This window comes from Mesocricetus auratus, unplaced genomic scaffold (assembly GCF_017639785.1).
Source record: "Mesocricetus auratus isolate SY011 unplaced genomic scaffold, BCM_Maur_2.0 Super-Scaffold_15014, whole genome shotgun sequence".
In the NCBI taxonomy this organism is placed as follows: Eukaryota; Metazoa; Chordata; class Mammalia; order Rodentia; family Cricetidae; genus Mesocricetus; species Mesocricetus auratus.
In genome coordinates, this window is record NW_024429186.1 from 83,898,075 (window position 1) to 83,915,593 (window position 17,519).

General features: G+C 49.5%; 1 long non-coding RNA gene across 3 annotated transcripts in view; it reads right to left on the reverse strand.

Moving 5' to 3' along the window:
* Positions 1-12,493, reverse strand: part of LOC121139412 — a 34,691-nt gene extending 22,198 nt beyond the window's left edge. For 2 of the 3 annotated variants that reach the window (XR_005876378.1, XR_005876380.1), the window contains exon 1: positions 12,402-12,493. This is a non-coding gene — a long non-coding RNA (uncharacterized LOC121139412). The remainder of the gene's footprint in view (positions 1-12,401) is intronic. The other variant, XR_005876381.1, reaches the window with a different exon arrangement.
* Between the last annotated feature and the right edge of the window lie 5,026 nt (positions 12,494-17,519).

Sequence of the window (17,519 nt, forward strand, 5' to 3'; positions counted from 1 at the left end):
TTTCACACTCCCTTCTCTGGTGTCCCAGAAAGTATTTCCTGCCTAAAACATATCAGTTGAGAGGACATTTCAGTAATCACTATTACTTTAATCACATTTATCGTGCATGTGTGCAGTACATGCGTGAGCACTCATACTTAGGTGCGAAAGTCACAGGGTGATTTGCTAGAGTCAGCTGTCCCACAATATGGGCCTGAGGGATAGAGCTCAGGCGGTCAGGATTGGCAGCAGATACTGGCTAAGCCATCTTGTCAGGCCCACTAATTATGCTTCTAACAGAACAGGCTCCTGTGCACATGGTATCAGACCTCTAGACCAGGGCATGTCCAACTTACCTACCCCACTGCTGTTTCTCAGCGAGAAGCAGCAAGTTCAGCGCCCCCCCCTCCCCCAGAGGACTTGAGTTTCCCAGAATCTGTTGGAAGGATTTTTTGTTGTTGCTGTTTTACTTTTTTTAAAGTGTGCTTCTGGGGCTGGAGAAATGCATCAGTGGTTTAGAGCACTGGCTACTCTTACTGAGGACCCAGGTTTGGTCCCAGCACCCACACGGTGGCACAGGACTGTGTGTAACTCCCAGTCCAGGGGATCTGATGCCCTCTTCTGGCTTCCTTGGGCATTGTATGCAAATTGTGCTCTTAAATACATTCAAGCAAACACTTACACATATAAAATTAAAATAAGTATTCCGAGCATGCCTGTGGCTGCATGGTGACCAGGCAGAGTCCAGACTGCCCGTGACCACTGTCCTGCCCATCCCCAGCCAGGCAAAGGAATGTCCCAACTAGTTCCTTTCAGAAGCAGCGCTGAGCTCTGAGGCACCATAGAAGGAGGCAGCCGCACACCCATCCCGTTCTGTTCCCAGTCCTTCCCGGGAACAGCACCAGCTGAAACCAGCAGGCACACTGGATCCTGTGAGGGCATCCATGGTCCAGCGGCGGCTGGATTACTCTCCTAGGAAGTCCTGAATCTGGGGACTGGGGACTGCGGAATAGCTGCATTCGGCCGCATGCAGGCTTTGGCAGAGGGACCAACATTCACCAGGCAGAGCTCTGGGTCATTTATCCACGAGGCGGTCAGCCATCTCCCCTTTAAGAGGGTAGGATCCCTAGCTAGGCGTTGCGGTACACACCTGGAAACCCAGCGCTTGGGAAGTACAAGCAGGAGGATCAGGAGTTCAAGGTCATCCTCAGCTACACCTTGAGAGTCCCAACCCAGACTGGATCACACGAGATCCTGTCTCAAAGCAAACAGTGTCAGCTCCTTCAGGCTGTCACCTCTGACTGTGGATAACGTCTGGTGGCAGCAGGCTGAGGCAGGAGGATTGTGAATTTGAGGCCTGCTTAAAACACATAGTGAGACCTTGTCTCTAAAACAGACAAGTCACAAATAAATGAGCTTCAAACTTTACAACTCTAATGTTGGTTAAGTTTCCGCCTGAAATCAGAGGCTAAATATTCCAAAGCTGGTTAAGGAGCATTGAGAAAATAGAAACATTGTTGGTGCTTGTGGGTACCAAAACCTGACAGGCACGAATCCCACCCCCAACCCCACCCTCACTCCGCTGCGGAGTGCCAGGCCTCTGGAGTCAGAACATGAAACAGAGCCTTTGCCTCAGTCCATCCTGGGAAAGTCTACATCAGCACGTACCCCTGGCCTCCAGATGCTAGCACCTGTAGGAGATTTTGCTGTAGAAAATCAGTTGGCTCGTTGCTGCACACTACTCTCAAACTGAGTCGCCGGAAGCTCTCCTTCACTTACTCACTGGTTACGGCTTCTCCGACCTTGTGGCGATTAACGGAGCCAGCCCTGTGGAGGCAGTGAGGGGGCTTGTGGTTCAGAAGGGCTGTAGAGATGTCCTGTTTCCATAGTCACAGAAGTGGGCTTGTCTGCACGCTTTGACCATGCCAACAGAGCCATCACCTTCCGTACACGCTGCAAGAGGTGGGCGTGTCCTTCCATCCAGACCCCAGTAGCGGAAAGTATGCAGTCCCTGGCCATGCTGGGTCAAAGTCGACTGAATGATTTACTCATCGGCTTCTTAAAACTGAGAGGACAGACACCTGTTCGAAACCAGAGTCAGCTTTGTCCCCGGGGCCCCGACACAGTTGTCGTTAATTTGCCTCACACGTTTTTCCTGCGTGTTGAGGAACCTTCAGACACACAGCTGATTGGTATGAAGGACGTTTTGGTGACTAGCTGCCTCCTTTGAACTGCTGGAAACAGGAGTGCCCTCCAGCACAGTGGGTGGAAACGCATCATGTGCACGAAGCAGTAGGTCGGAAGTCCACTAGAGGGCAACAGCGGGCCAGGAATTGACTACAAGCCGTGTCTTCTTTTTAAGAACTGGGGTGACCGAATCATCTAGAGCCGCAGTTCTGTGAGGAAGGGACAGAGGCGGGGAGCATGAGACGCAGCTCTGGTGGTAAGTGGAGCGTCAGTCGAGACCCACTCAACCTCGTCTCGAGATTCGAGAGGTTTCCTGGGAGGGAAGAATCCAGGAGAGTGGCGCCTCTGCCAGGGTGGAGTGCAGCAGCCAGGAGCTGAACAGATGTGGGGTTTACGTGGGGATGCTTAGGGGCGGAGCCTCTCCAGGGAGATTTCCAGGGTGGGATTGGTCAACTTTCAATCCCTGAGCTTAGGATGGCTAGATCTCCTGATCAGAGATTGGTTAGTTTTCTGCACAGGTTCAGGGTTGGATTTGGCTCTGGTTTCTTCTTTTAATTTTTTTTTTGGGGGGGGGTGTTTCCAAGACAAGGTTTCTCTATGGAGCCTGTTCTGGAACTCGCTCTCTGTAGACCAGGCTGGTCTCGAACTCACAGAGATCCACCTGCCTCTGCCTCCCCAGTGCTGGGATTAAAGGTGTGCGCCACCACTGCCCAGCCCCAAAGTGTGTTTCTTTCTTTGGTCCTTGTTAGCCTTTAGTCTCTAATTTTAGGGCCAGGGTGCATTTCTTTCACTGATTCTGGGGCGTGTCTCTGGCTGCTGGGGTGTGGGGCGTGTCTCTGGCTCTGCTGGGGTGTGTCTCTGGCTCTGCTGGGGCGTGTCTCTGGCTCTGCTGGGGCGTGTCTCTGGCTCTGCTGGGGCGTGTCTCTGGCTCTGCTGGGGCGTGTCTCTGGCTCTGCTGGGGCGTGTCTCTGGCTCTGCTGGGGTGTGGGGCGTGGGGCGTGTCTCTGGCTCTGCTGGGGCGTGTCTCTGGCTCTGCTGGGGTGTGGGGCGTGTCTCTGGCTCTGCTGGGGTGTGTCTCTGGCTCTGCTGGGGTGTGTCTCTGGCTCTGCTGGGGCGTGTCTCTGGCTCTGCTGGGGTGTGTCTCTGGCTCTGCTGGGGCGTGTCTCTGGCTCTGCTGGGGTGTGGGGCGTGTCTCTGGCTCTGCTGGGGCGTGTCTCTGGCTCTGCTGGGGCGTGTCTCTGGCTCTGCTGGGGTGTGGGGCGTGTCTCTGGCTCTGCTGGGGTGTGGGGCGTGTCTCTGGCTCTGCTGGGGCGTGTCTCTGGCTCTGCTGGGGTGTGTCTCTGGCTCTGCTGGGGTGTGTCTCTGGCTCTGCTGGGGTGTGTCTCTGGCTCTGCTGGGGTGTGTCTCTGGCTCTGCTGGGGTGTGTCTCTGGTTCTGCTGGGGTGTGTCTCTGGTTCTGCTGGGGCGTGTCTCTGGTTCTGCTGGGGCGTGTCTCTGGTTCTGCTGGGGCGTGTCTCTGGTTCTGCTGGGGTGTGGGGCGTGTCTCTGGCTCTGCTGGGGCGTGTCTCTGGCTCTGCTGGGGTGTGTCCCTGCACGCATCATTGGCTAACGTGATCAAGTCCTTCCACATCTCATTTTCCTTTTCCTCTAATGAGGTGTGATAACAATGGTGGGGAGCGGGGGCTTTAAATAAGGTTTTAAATTATGTTTATGTGGGGTGGTGATGCTACGCTCATGTGAGTGCCCTGGGAAGCCAGGCGGGATCCCTTGGAACTGCAGTTACAAGTCACAGTGAGGTGCCTGACACAGATGCTCTTAAGGGCTGAGTCACCGCCCTAGCCCCAGGCTTCTTACATGAGGGATTCAGTGGAGGTCTGATGTCTTACAAAACACTCCCAATTGAATCCTCAAGCATCTTTGTCATCAGACAGGCTTTTAATGATGTCCTGGACCAGGCTACCTGACTCTGGCCAGTCATGTCACCTTGAAACCTCTTGGTGTTTGACAAGATGTGGGTGGTGGAGGTGGGGAGGAGGGTTTACCATTTTCATTGCACTGCAGACAATCTGCATTCACTGCGTAACTGTTCCCAGTGGCTGCCTGCAGAGCACCGTGAGGATTAGATGTGCTATGGGCACAAACGGCTTAGGGCAAACGTTAGCAGACAGCAGCAGTCCCTGTCAGTCACCCCAGCTCAGCAGCTTAACCAGCAGCCACTCACACATCTGAAGCCAGCTAGGGACTGGGTAACCCTGGCTAAATGAGCTCGGCCCATCTTCTCCTCCTCCTGAGATGTGTTACCTACTCGGGGCAACAGTGAAGCTCGGGAGAGCACATCGGAAGACAGGGCTCCATGCCAGAACTGGATCAGCACGGCGTCTGCAGCCTTCTGCCAACCCAGCCAATAGCATGGCCGAGCCCAGATTCTACGCTGGGAAAACAGAGTCTGCTATGTGACATACACTGTGTGGGCTTTGTTTGTGTGTTTGCTTGTTTTTGTTTTATTGTGGGTTTCCCAGAACTACAGTGTGAACACCCTTAGCTCAGGGGCTGTCTGTCTTACATTGCTTACCATTGGGAAAGGATAGTATGGAGAGGTCACAGGATTACATTGGGCGTGATCTAGCCAGGACCGGCTGGCTCCAAAGCTCAGCTGTGAGTTACTCTACTCTAGTACCCAGGACAGGTAAGCAATCATGGGCGGGACCTAAATTCTGTACTACCTTTTCCTGGAGTTGGAGTCTGCAGTGGGTGCTCGGATCGCTGTGTCTGTTAATGGGCCAGGCGGCAGCTCTGAAGCGTGGTGTGAAGGGCTTATAAAGGGTCCCTAAAGGGGGGTGGTGCTGGCCTGCGACCTCAGCTGCCTGGGAGAGGGCTCATCAAGAAGTTCTGCAAGTTGAGGGCCAACCTGGGCGACTTCGCCAGGGCTCAGACCTTGTAACATGTAACACGTCGCTCACTAACGGAAGCGCTTGTAGCATGGCTGAGGCTCTGGGTTCAACCTCAGTAGAGAAAAAGAGGAGGAGGGAGAGGAGAGCAGGAGGGGAAGAAACCAAAGCAGAAGTAGACAGATTTCCATCTTCAGCACGGCCTGCCCAGCAAGTGAGACAGCAAGTAAGCAATCTAGACAATGAGAGACATATTTGCGAACTATTATCTGACAAGGAGCTAATCATGGGAACTGAAGAGCAATTTAAGCAAATTCATTAGCAGTGAACTCCAACTAAAACATTCGGGTAAATTTAAATAGGCATTTCTGAAGGAAGACATACAAATGACCAACAGGAGAAAAATAATGCTAACGTCCTCTGAGAAACAAAGTCAAAATCACAGTAAGATGTTGCAAGACTGCTCATGGCAGTGTAAAAGGCAGCAGGTTGAGGGCAGGGAGGAAAGGGGACTTCTGCACACTGCCTGTGAGGATGTAAATAATACTGTAATTATGGAAACCAGCAAGACGTACCTTGAAAATTTTCTTAAAAAGGGAGTATCCAGCAACAGCACTCTCACACTTAATAAGGAAGTTAAATCAGTATACGAGAGAGAAATCAACATTTTATGTTTATTCTAGCAATTTTCACAATGGGCAAGAGATGGAAGCAATCTAAATGCCCATCATCTGGTAAGTGATGCCCATCATCTGGTAAGTGGATAAGGAGAATATGGCAGATAGGGTGATAGAATACTATTTGGCTGCACAAAAAAAGAATGAAACCCTGTCGTTTATAGCAAAATGGGTAAAACTAGCCCGAAGTCAGTGTATATAGTCAGATAAGCCAGACTCCATGAAATAAGCTCACTCGCCTGTGTAAGCCATGACCTAGACCCGTGGGGCTGAGAGCAGCATGGTGCTCAGCAGAGGGGAGCAGGAAAAGGAAGAGATGAGGAGGACTTGTCCGTCGACGGGGACCGAGTTCTATGAAGAGGGGAAGACAAATCCTGCCGTGCTGATGCGGGAGGTGAAGATCACGTGATGTGTACGCTTTCAAAGTTAGTTGAATTTGCAAGGTTTTAGTATAAACTGAGGAAACAAGTATGTTTACCCCGATTTAGACATTACATAATATATACATTAAAAGATCACATGAGTCTTCAAAACTTTGTACATTTTATGACAGTCTAAAAAGGATAACTAAAGTTAGTGTTAGCTTGATTGGGGCAGTTACTTCATAGTGCATACCTTTATCAAATCAATATGTTATGTATGTTAAATATGTATAATTTTTGGTCAGTCATACTTCACTAGAGCTGGAAAAGATTTTTTTAAGAGTATTCATTAGAAAGACTAAGCCAGGTCTAATGGCACAGGCCTATAATCCTAATTATTCAAGTGGCTGAGGCAGGAGGACAGTCAGTACAACCTTACCTGGTCAACACAGTGAGACCTACCACACAGTGAGACCTACCTCAAAGTAGAGTAAGTGCAATTTTAAACTCAAAATAGAGTAAGTGCGATTTTAAACTCAAAGTAGAGTAAGTGCAATTTTAAACTCAAAGTAGAGTAAGTGCAATTTTAAACTCAAAGTAGAGTAAGTGCAATTTTAAACTCAAAGTAGAGTAAGTGCAATTTTAAACTCAAAGTAGAGTAAGTGCAATTTTAAACTCAAAGTAGAGTAAGTGCAATTTTAAACTCAAAGTAGAGTAAATGCAGTTTCAAACTCAAAGTAGAGTAAATGCAGTTTTAAAGATTCGGATGCAGTTTAGCGGTAGAGCTCTTTCCTAGCATGCAGGAGGCCCTCCCTATATTCCATTCGACTCTCAGAGACACAGAAAAAGAGAAGAGAAAGACGGGCAAGGAAAAGCAAAGAAGACAAGCAGAAGGCAGACGAGCCCACAGGACTGACGGCTCACAAGACAAGCAGGAAGGCTGGCGTCCACCCTCGGCCTCCAAGCTGCCTGCACAGCAACTTTGTTTAGGAGCATTTCAGCTAGCCATGGCGTTCAGACCACGAAGCCCATTCACATGCTGAAAACGCGTGTCAGCGTCTCATAATTCCATCAGTGAGCTTCGCTACCAGTAGAGCTGAGTCAACAGACTTAACTGCACTGTGACTGACGGGAGTACTTCCTGAGGCTGAGAGCAAGGGTTACAAGCAGGCCTGCACTGACAAAAAAATGTTTAAAGAGTTGCCAACAATAGAATTCTCTATTAAAACTCCAACTGTTGGGGCTGGAGAGATGGCTCAGAGGTTAAGAGCACTGCCTGCTCTTCCAGGGGTCCTGAGTTCAATTCCTAACAACCACATGGTGGCTCACAAGCATCTATAATAGGATCTGATGCCCTCTTCTGGCCTGCAGGGATACATACATACAGAACACTATATACATAATAATAAACAAATCTTTAAAAAAAAAGCTCCAACTGTTCATAAACTCAGTCACTAAAAGGGTTTCTTTGCTCAGAATTAACTATTCTGTGAAAGTTTGTTGGATGTCACCTATAAAATATACACTTGGTGTTTTCTAGTTGGACTTTTATTTAGGGTCATAAGACTTTATTTCTCCCTTATTCTTTGGTCAACTTTAGAAAACCATATTTTCTGAGGAAGCATCATCGTAAGCCTTCAATTTTATTGGCAGAAGTCACCCATGATTCCCTTTTATTGTTGCAATGTTTTCAGTGTCTGTCTCCCTTTTCATTGATGCTGTGATCATCTATCTTCCTCCCTTGTCATGAGATGATTTCACTGATGCTGTGATCATCTATCCTCCTCCCTTGTCGTGAGATGATTTCATTGATACTGTGATCATCTATCCTCCTCCCTTGTCGTGAGATGATTTCATTGATACTGTGATCATCTATCTATCTTCCTCCCTTGTCGTGAGATGATTTCATTGATACTGTGATCATCTATCTATCTTCCTCCCTTGTCGTGAGATGATTTCATTGATGCCGTGATCATCTATCTTCCTCCCTTGTCGTGAGATGATTTCATTGATGCCATGATCATCTATCTATCTTCCTTACTTGTCGTGAGATGATTTTGCTGGAAGCCTATTTTATTGTTCTTCTCTATGTACCAATTCTCTGTTATTTCTTAACTTCTGTAATTTTCCTATGTCAATAATCTGCTTTTATTGTCTCTAGATTGCTTTCTTTGAATATGATTTATTCTTACGTTTTTGAAGTTTGGATCTTGGTTTTGTTCTTTTCTGATCTAGTACTTAACTCATTGGTTTCTGAGTGTTCTTTTAACTGCATCTCACAGATATTGAAATGTAGAACTTTACCAATCAGTTTCCAAATATTTTAAGTTTACATCATGCTTTTTTTTTTACTTTGGCTTATGAGTTGTGAATTTGGTAAATTAGCATTTGTTACCCATTCCAAATCTCTCTTTATGCTAAAAATGTAATTCAGTGTCTAGAATGTTAACAACCTCATGGGCCAGACTCCCTTGCAGCTAGCTACAGTTCTGTGAATTGGGTTCTTCTACCAGATGTACTTTACATTACTTGAAAGGTAGAAAGCAAGCACCATCTTTCTGCTTAGCAAGGTCATGGTATTTATTTTACTTCGGCAGCATTCACATACTCATATTCTCTCTCCCTCCTTTCCTTCCCTCCGATGCAGAAGCCCAGAGCTGACAGTGGGCGTCTCCCTTGATCACTCTCCACCGTATTCACTGAAGCAGGGTCCCTCCGCTGAGTTTGCTAATCGTCAGTCTATGTCACGGCTTGCCCCCAGGGATACCGAGGCTCCCACAAGGTGGGATTACAGGCAGCTGCTAGGCCTGCCTAGATTATTTTACGTGGGTTCTGGGGATCCAAACCGTGGTCCTCTCGCTTGTGCTCTGCCCACTGAGCTATCTTCCTAACATGTCCCCGATTTTTGTCTGCATGATGCAAAACTTAAAGTGACATATTAAAAAGTTGTACTTTGGGGCTGGAGAGATGGCTCAGCAATTAAGAGCACTTGCTGCTCCCGCAAAGGCCAAGGATTGGTTCCCAGCACCCACGCGGAAGCTCACAACTGTCTGTAACTCCGGTTCCAGGGCATCTGACACCCTCTGGCCTCTAAGGGCACCAGGCACACACATGGTGCACACACATATATGCAAGCAAAATACTCACACACATAAAACAAAAACTTTTTTTAAAATCTCCTTTTACAGTTTGCACTGTGTAATGAATTTATCACTTCCTTCTGGCAATGTGACACTTTGTTTGCAGTGTTAAGTGCAGAGTGGGGGGAGGGGTCTCTAGCCTTCACAGCAGCAGAGTGACAGGTGAGGCACTAGGGCTGTTTGGCACAACACAGCTCAGCAGCAGTGCTGGCTCAAACTTCGGGAACCTGACCCCATGTGATTTTTTTTTTTTTTTTTTTTGGTTTTTCGAGACAGGGTTTCTCTGTGGCTTTGGAGGCTGTCCTGGAACTCACTTGGTAGTCCAGGCTGGTCTCGAACTCACAGAGATCCGCCTGCCTCTGCCTCCCGAGTGCTGGGATTAAAGGCGTGCGCCACCAACGCCCGGCCATGTGATTTATTTTAAACACATTTAAGCACACCACAATCTGGTTTAAAAAAAAAAAAACTGCTCTTCTCCTTCTCCGGAAGCTTCCCCTTTTTCTCGAAGTTCAACTTTGAATTTGTTCTGGTGATGATTTCTTAGTAAATTCAAACGTGGTTCTTCTGAGAAGGCTTGCTTCCTTGTACTTGAGAGTCAGTGAGTGTAGTGTTCATATTTGAAAATAATTTTCTATTAAAAAAATCAAAGTCATTTTGCCACTGTTTCCTGACTTTTATTTTGCCGCCAAGAATCACTGTCTCCAATTGCTACCCCTTGCTAGAGTGGTGCCTATGCCCTCCTTGTAATGTGTCCTGGTGAATTTCCTGTAACTTAACGTCATCTTCCAGGTTCCAGGGTGGGTTGCTTTTGACAGGTCGGGACCATCTCTTTACATGTTGTTATGTGTCCTGGTGAATTTCCTGTAACTTAACGTCATCTTCCAGGTTCCAGGGTGGGTTGCTTTTGGCAGGTCAGGACCATCTCTTTACGTGTTGCCTCCTTGACGTCTCCTCCTCCCGCGGCCGCCATCTGTCAGGCTCTCCCCTCGTGTCTCCCTCCCTCGCTCATCCTTACACCTGCATCCTTCCGATCTGCATTACCATAACCTCTCCAGTTTACTCTCTAACTCACCAGTTCTCTCTGCAGCATTGTCCAAACTGCCAGCGTCACCTATGACTTGTATTGCTAGAGAGTCTATTTCTTTATCAGATCTGCTCGGTTGTGCAGTCTCTACCATCCTCACTTCCGTTTTTAAATTTGTCCGAGTACATTAAATGTGGCTGTTTTATAATTTGCATCTGATGATCTCAAGTCTGCCTCCAACTTTTTCTTATTCCTTTCCTGATATTTTGGTGTGTGTTTGTTACTAAAACAGAATCACATTATATAGCCCCAACTGTCCTGGAACTTGCTGTGTGAACCAGGCTGGAAGTGGAGGCAATCCTCCTGCCTCCGCCTCTTGAGTGATAAGCTTACAGGAGTGTCCCATCATGCCAGTCTTCCTATTTCTGACCGTTTTCCAGCTCCTGCCCATTCCGTTCCTTCTCCTCTGAATTCTGTCCCTGCTCTGCTCACTTGCTAAGCAGTAAGTAGTTCCCTAGAGTTAATCTGAAGCTGCCTCCGGGCTGTCTGCTCCTGCAAAGTTTCAGGTCTGCTGCTGTTTCCCTTGGGGCCCTATCAGCCTGGAGCTGTTCTAAATTTAGCAATGTTCCAGGGTTGTGGTTGTCTTTTTAATCATACAGTGTATATAAGTTTGGACCTAGACTCTAAGAAAGCCAGTTTCTCATTATAAATTGTCAGTATATTTGAACAGTTTTCTTCTATCTAGTGTGAAAGTGGAAACAGCGCCTCTCCTTTCTGTTCTTCAGGGGTCATCTGTGCTCCGCCCACACTCGATCCTGAATTCTCACCCTGGGGCCGGAGGCTGTCCTCCTATACTGCCACCCCTGGCCCTGGGTTCCACTCCGCCATGCCATCCTCTCTACAACCAACAACGGCCCTCAAAGTGCACAGCCTTCTCTCCAGCTCCGAGTTCTCTCGGCAGTGCCTCCTTCCCTGGAGACTTCCTTTATTGAAGCTTACCGGTGAGTTTCATAAAGCTCTTGGTTTACCTGACACGTTTAATTTTGTTCTTACAACTGAGAAATCAGTCCTACTGGCCACCAAATCTGATGATCCAAGTTTGATTCCCAAAACACATGGTCAAAGGAGAGAACCAACCCTGCAAGTTGCCCTCTGACCCCTGCGTGCCAGCTGCGACGCACATGTGCTCAGTCTCAAGTAAACAAATGACAGGGAAGCAATGTATGGGGTCTAATTCACTATATGGCCCAGAACAATTACCTCACCACCCCAAGGGCGGGTCACTGGGCAGCAGGCTTCTGCCTCAGTGTCCCACAAGTGACCACTGACTGGAAGGGGCCTGAGTCTACTATGTTTCTGGGGCCAGGCTTCGTTCTTCGAGATCCTGAACAAAAGGCCTGCTAGGAATTCGTGGTTAGGCTGGTGAATAAGGATTTTGCAAGACCCTGGAATTACCTTCCTCCTTCGAATGACTATTTCGGGAGGCATCTCCACACACACTGTGGTGACAACAAAAAGGCCTGTCACCTCAGAGCAGCACAACACAGAGAATGACCTCATGAGATGCGTCTCCCTCTCATTTCCTGACCACTGTAGACTTCCTTTATTGAAGCCACGATACCGAGAATGTGTGGCAGCTATCATCTGTCTGTATCCCTCTTCTCTCTCTCTCTTCTCTCTCTCTCTCTCTCTCTCTCTCTCTCTCTCTCTCTCTCTCTTCTCTCTTTTCTCTCTCTCTCTCTCTCTCTCTCTCTCTCTCTCTCTCTCTCTCTCTCTCTCTCTCTCTCTCTCTCTCTCTCTCTCTCTCTCTCTCTCTCTCTCTCTCTCTTGACCCTGGTTATGAGGTAACTCATGGGTCCAACTGCAGGGAGCATAGAGATCAGAGGACCGCAGGGAGGACAAGCACAAAACATAAACTCGGGTGCTTCAGCTGACAAAGACGGCAAGAGGCAAGAATCTATGACTGAAATGTACTTGGTGGCGAATCAAACAATTCTTCAGAGAAGGGACAATGTTAAACTACAGTGTCTAGGGTCACACACTAAACGGCCAGCTAGACCGAGACGCGAAGAGGTAACTGCTGTGACGTAAATCACAGGGGAGCCTGAAGGGGGAAGGAGGCAGCTGTGGCCTGCTGTGCTTACCATCATTCATTAAGCTATGCTTTTGTGTAGTTTTCCACCTTCGCCCTCTTCCACAGAGACAGGGGAGTTTTCAAATGTGTGCTGTGGAGAGCTTGCTCTGGACACACCGTCTCAACGCCCAGTCGGCTTTTATCCAGTCCTGCATGAAGGTGTGCACCATTCTTGCTCTACCGCCTAGCCCTTGCTGTCTCCTGGATAAAACAGTTACGCTTCCGCTTGGCACTGATGAGCTTCCCGGTTCCCAGCATCCGAGACCTCCGTCCACGCCCATGACAGTTTGGTGTGTTTCACTTTATACCATGGTCCTCTTTCTGGCTCACCACTAACTGAGAGTGTCTAACGGGTTGCGTGTGCCCCTCAAGGACGAGCACAATGCACTGCACAAAACAGTCATCAGCAAGTTCTTGTTTTGCAGTGAAAAGCCCTTGCTATCTCTTCTTTAAAAGGCATCCGGCACCACTGGCTGCTCTTCACAGCCTTGTTGCTCCTTCTGCTAATGCGAAATTACTTTACTCAGTATTCGGTTACAAGTCACAAAGTCTGTAACTTTCTCGGCAGTTCTGTCTGTTACAGAGCGAAATAAAAACAAAACAAACAAACACCCTGCAGAGAGAAGAGCCGGCCCTAGCATGCGGAGCTGTTCGTGCTGGCAGCTATGTTCCAGCAGGGGGCGGTAGGGAGCCGCGCGGGGCAGCAACGCTGGGCGGGTGGTTTGCCCTGGGGCCCTGAGAGCTGGGGAGCGCAGGGAGTCTGCAGTTTCAAAACGGGGCGTTTCCGGAACTAGACCACGAGGCGCGTGCGAGCCTGCGGGTGTGCGTGAGCGCGGTCTAACGGCGGCTCCCACGGGCGGGGCGAAGCCGACGGTTCGCCTGACTCGGCGCTTCCTTCGGAAATCGCCCTTTGGTGCGGACGCCGGCTCCCCAGATTCTCCTGCCCGCGGGGCGGCCTGTTGACTGCCTGCCCCGCCGAGGGCCGTTAGGGACCCGGGCTGTGTGCTGTGTGCGAGTCCCGAGTCAACTGTGCACACCGTGGCAGGAGCCGGCCGGAAGCGATCACCCTGCCCGGCCGTGAGGGCAACGGCAGAATCCTGAGCCACTGAGCACAGCAAGGCAGCCGCCTCCCACACACCTTCCCCTGGGCTCTTTCTCTGCTGCCCTTGGCCTCTTGATTTTAAAAGCCTCGTCTTGATGTGGAAACCTCTACAGCCTTAAAACTCAGGGCAGTTTCCGCACAAGCAGAGCACTCCGCTCGGGTGGTAGCGCTGGTCCCCGCGCGTCTTCCTCCAGTGTAGCTGGGGGGGAGGGAAGGGGAAGGGATGAGGGAGGGGAGATGACAACCGGCAAGAGGAGGGAGCGGCTGAAGGAAGGCCGACCACCTGCGGGGAGCAGTGCTCTGAGCGTGGGAGCACCTGTGGAGCGTGGGTGCACACATGTTCAGAGTGTGGGTACACACGTGTTCTGAGCTTGGGTGCACGCGTGTCCTGAGCGTGGGAGCACACGTGTTCTGAGCGTGGGTGCACGCGCCTTCTGAGCGTGGGAGCACGCGCATGTCCTGAGTGTGGGTGCACGCGTGTCCTGAGCGTGGGAGCACGCGCATGTCCTGAGTGTGGGTGCACGCGCCTTCTGAGCGTGGGAGCACGCGCATGTCCTGAGTGTGGGTGCACGCGTGTCCTGAGCGTGAGGAGCACACGTGTTCTGAGCGTGGGAGCACACGCATGTCCTGAGTGAGGGTGCACGCATGCTCTGAGTGGCAGATTCTGGGTGGTGAGTCTGGCATGCCGCAGGACAGCCTAACTTCCACTCTGTGGCAGGAAGAAGCAGGGCTTCAACCTGGAGCAGCTGCACCAGAAGAGTCAACCCTGCCCCCTGGCTTGCTGCCCAGTAAGAAAGTCTCCCACCTACCCGAGGCAGCAAGGCTGCCGCCTGACAGGCCCTTTAGCCAGGGCAAGAGTGGGCACTGTACATGTGCTGCCATAGACTTTCACACTACAGAAACAATGGGCTGCAAAGACTGAAATGTGGTTGTGGGCCACTCTGTGGGTTCCGGAAATTGAACTTCTGTCCTCTGGGAGAGCAGTCAATGGTCTTAACTGCAGTGTGTGTGTGTGTGTGCGCGCGCGTGCGTGCGCGCACGCATATATACATAGCAAAAGAAAATCAGCCAAGATATACTTCAAATCTTTTTGAGAAATTCAGCTTTTAAGTGCATAGCAGGCTGACCCTTTAGTGGTTAGTTAGTATTAATCGTCAGATTTGGATACTTCACAGCATCCAGTCGCCTGGGATTTGGGCTCTGCATGTCTGGGGCATTGTCTTGATTAGGAGGATGAGAACTGTCCACTCTGGTGGCTCCGTTTCCATGCGGAGACCCTGACTGGTGCAATGGACCAGCTACGTCAAGCCTCTGTCAAGATCACTTCCTGTCATGAGGGACTGTACCTGGACAGGAAGTGAAGTAAACCGTTTCTCTCTAAGATAGCTTCTGTCCGAGTATCTCATCACAGCTGCAGGAAAAGCAAAGCCCACTGGTGATGACCGGAGTGTCTGCAACACCATAGGGACCTGAGAGAGTGGGGTCCGCCAGGGCTACATCTGACACCACGTCTAGAGACAAGGGAGGAGCTCCCTCCAAGCTCTTGTGTTAAAGCCTTGGACCCCCGCTGGTGACACTACTTTAAAACCTTAAGAGGGAAGCCTAGTCAAAGGTAACAGGTCACTGAGGACACGCCCCTGTGTTTCATCTACCTAGTCCCTAACTGTACTCCCCTCCTCGACTTCGATCTGCATAGGATAAACAGCCCAGTGCCCCCAACACATGGCATTATGCCAGAGTCGACAGAGCCAAAGACTGTAGGCTGAGATTTCTGAAACTGCAAGTTTCTTCTTTTACATTGTTTACACCACTCATCTGTCACAGCAGTGAAAAATGCTTTATGAAGGGCCAGGTGGCAGGGAGGCAGGTTTACAGACTGGACGGTCTCCATGGTGGGTGCTCAGCTCGGCCACTGCGCTGTGAAAGCAGGTACAATGAACTAACGAGTGAGCGTGCTGGCTCCCAATAACATCTACTTGTAAAAGCAACCAGCTGAGGCCAGTTTGCAGATGTTGTGTCAGAGCGAGGATGCCTCCAGGCTAGAGGAAGTGGGTAATCAATTCATCCTGTCTACATTGATCAGCCAGTGGGCTATGGAGTGAGCTGTGCCTGTTCCAGGATGCATACATGTAAGTCAATGAGATGGGGGTGGGATTTCTACACGCATCTCCTCTACCTTCATTTGAGACTATGGATCTTGTCTATCTTGTCATTTTGGGAATTTGAAGTAAGTCGTGTCTAACGTGCTACTCAGAAATCAGTTCTGAAGAGGACTTGCAGCACGAGTCCTTGGAGTATGTATAGGCCCATTGCCACTCTGGATTAGTCTGACTGTGCATGTCTGCCAGGAGCCCCACCCCAGGAGAGCCGCAGCACCCCAGCCCACCACTGCAGGCATCTTGCTGAGACTCACCATTCTGTTTGAGTATGACCAACTGGTTTCAGAACTGGTCAGAAACCACCCAAAGAGAGGGCACACACACACACACACACACACACACACACACACATGCATACAGACGTATGCACGTGTGCACTCATTCACACACACTCACATGCACACGTATTGTACAGGCTGTGTCTCTTTTACCTGTTTTTGCAGCAGTTCAGGCCTGTCTTGCAAGGGGACAGATTATGTCTGCATAAGCATATGAAAAAGCGTCACGCAGGTTGTCAACTTGGTAGACTAGTGTTGTGACAGTTTTATAATACACAGAAAGCAGCCTCTCGGTGGAACAAAACTAGTACATTATGACAATTCTGACAGATGGGAGCATAGTGTCTTGAAGGAAAGCCTTTAAATTTCCACAAAGGGATACAACTGATGCGAACCTTTCTGGGGCAGGGGTGTCCTGTGAGAGCCCTGCATTTTGCAGAGGTGGGGGTGAGGGGCTTTCAGAGCCAGCATTTGAGTCCTGAATCATTATCATAGACCTGTCAGAGAAAGGGCTCAGAGGTGATGTATGACTTCAGTGAATGGAAAAATAAGAAAAAATGTTTTCCTCCTGGCTACTCTTTCCTAGAGAGAAAATGCAGTTTGGATAGGAAGGCAAAGCAGAGCACTGTGTCTTGCTGATTCACACGGACAAAGCCAGCCCTTTGGAGAGGAGCCTGTGTGAGACCTGTTCTGCGCCCTTTTCTGACCTCTGTGGAATCTGTGATACACATGCAGACCCCCCCCCACACGCATACATGCAGACCACACACAAAAAATGAAATAATTATTTTAAAAATTTAAGAGTGTGATGACATATGTTCATGATTTATTAAAGCCACTGGAGATCAAAATAGCAAAGCAGCCACACTAGTTAGCTACAGAGCTAGGCAGTGGTGGCACACACCTTTAATCCCAGGACTCAGAATTAAGAAGTAGATGACAGATCTCTGTTAGTTCAAGGCCACACTGATTACACGAAATTGAGCCAGTCCTAAAAGAAACAGCTCACACCAAGGAGATCTCAGCACCTGGGACCTGTCCTCTAGTCCCAGCACTAGGGAGATGGAGACAGGATTATATGGCTGGGCAGAGAGAGGAACATGAGGAGGAGGAGACGGGATCTGAGAGCTTTTGCCTCTGAGGATTCCTGGAGACAGGATTGCCATGTCAGCTGGGTAGAGGTTAGATCCACTCCTGGCTTGGCTGCTTTCCTTCTCTGATCTTCAGCTTGAAGCTTGAGCCCCCATATCGGTCTATGCTTGCACAGGACTCTAGTCTCACCCCAGCATCCATGTCAGGTGGCTCATAGTCACTTATAACCGAGTCCCAGGGGAGCCCCTCCCATCTCTGTGCTCCTGCTCTGTTGGGGAAACAGCCAGGATGTTTCCTGACTCTCAGGGAACTCATCTCTTAGAAAGTCCTTCCTGCTCAAGTAGAATTACTTTTTTTCTTCAGACAAGACCTTGTAATATATAGCTTAGGCTAGCTTCAGATTCACTATGTAGACGGGGCTAGCCTCAAATCCCCAATCCTCAGCTTCCTGAGATCTGAGATTACAGGTACATGTCGCCATACTCAGCTTCAAGAAC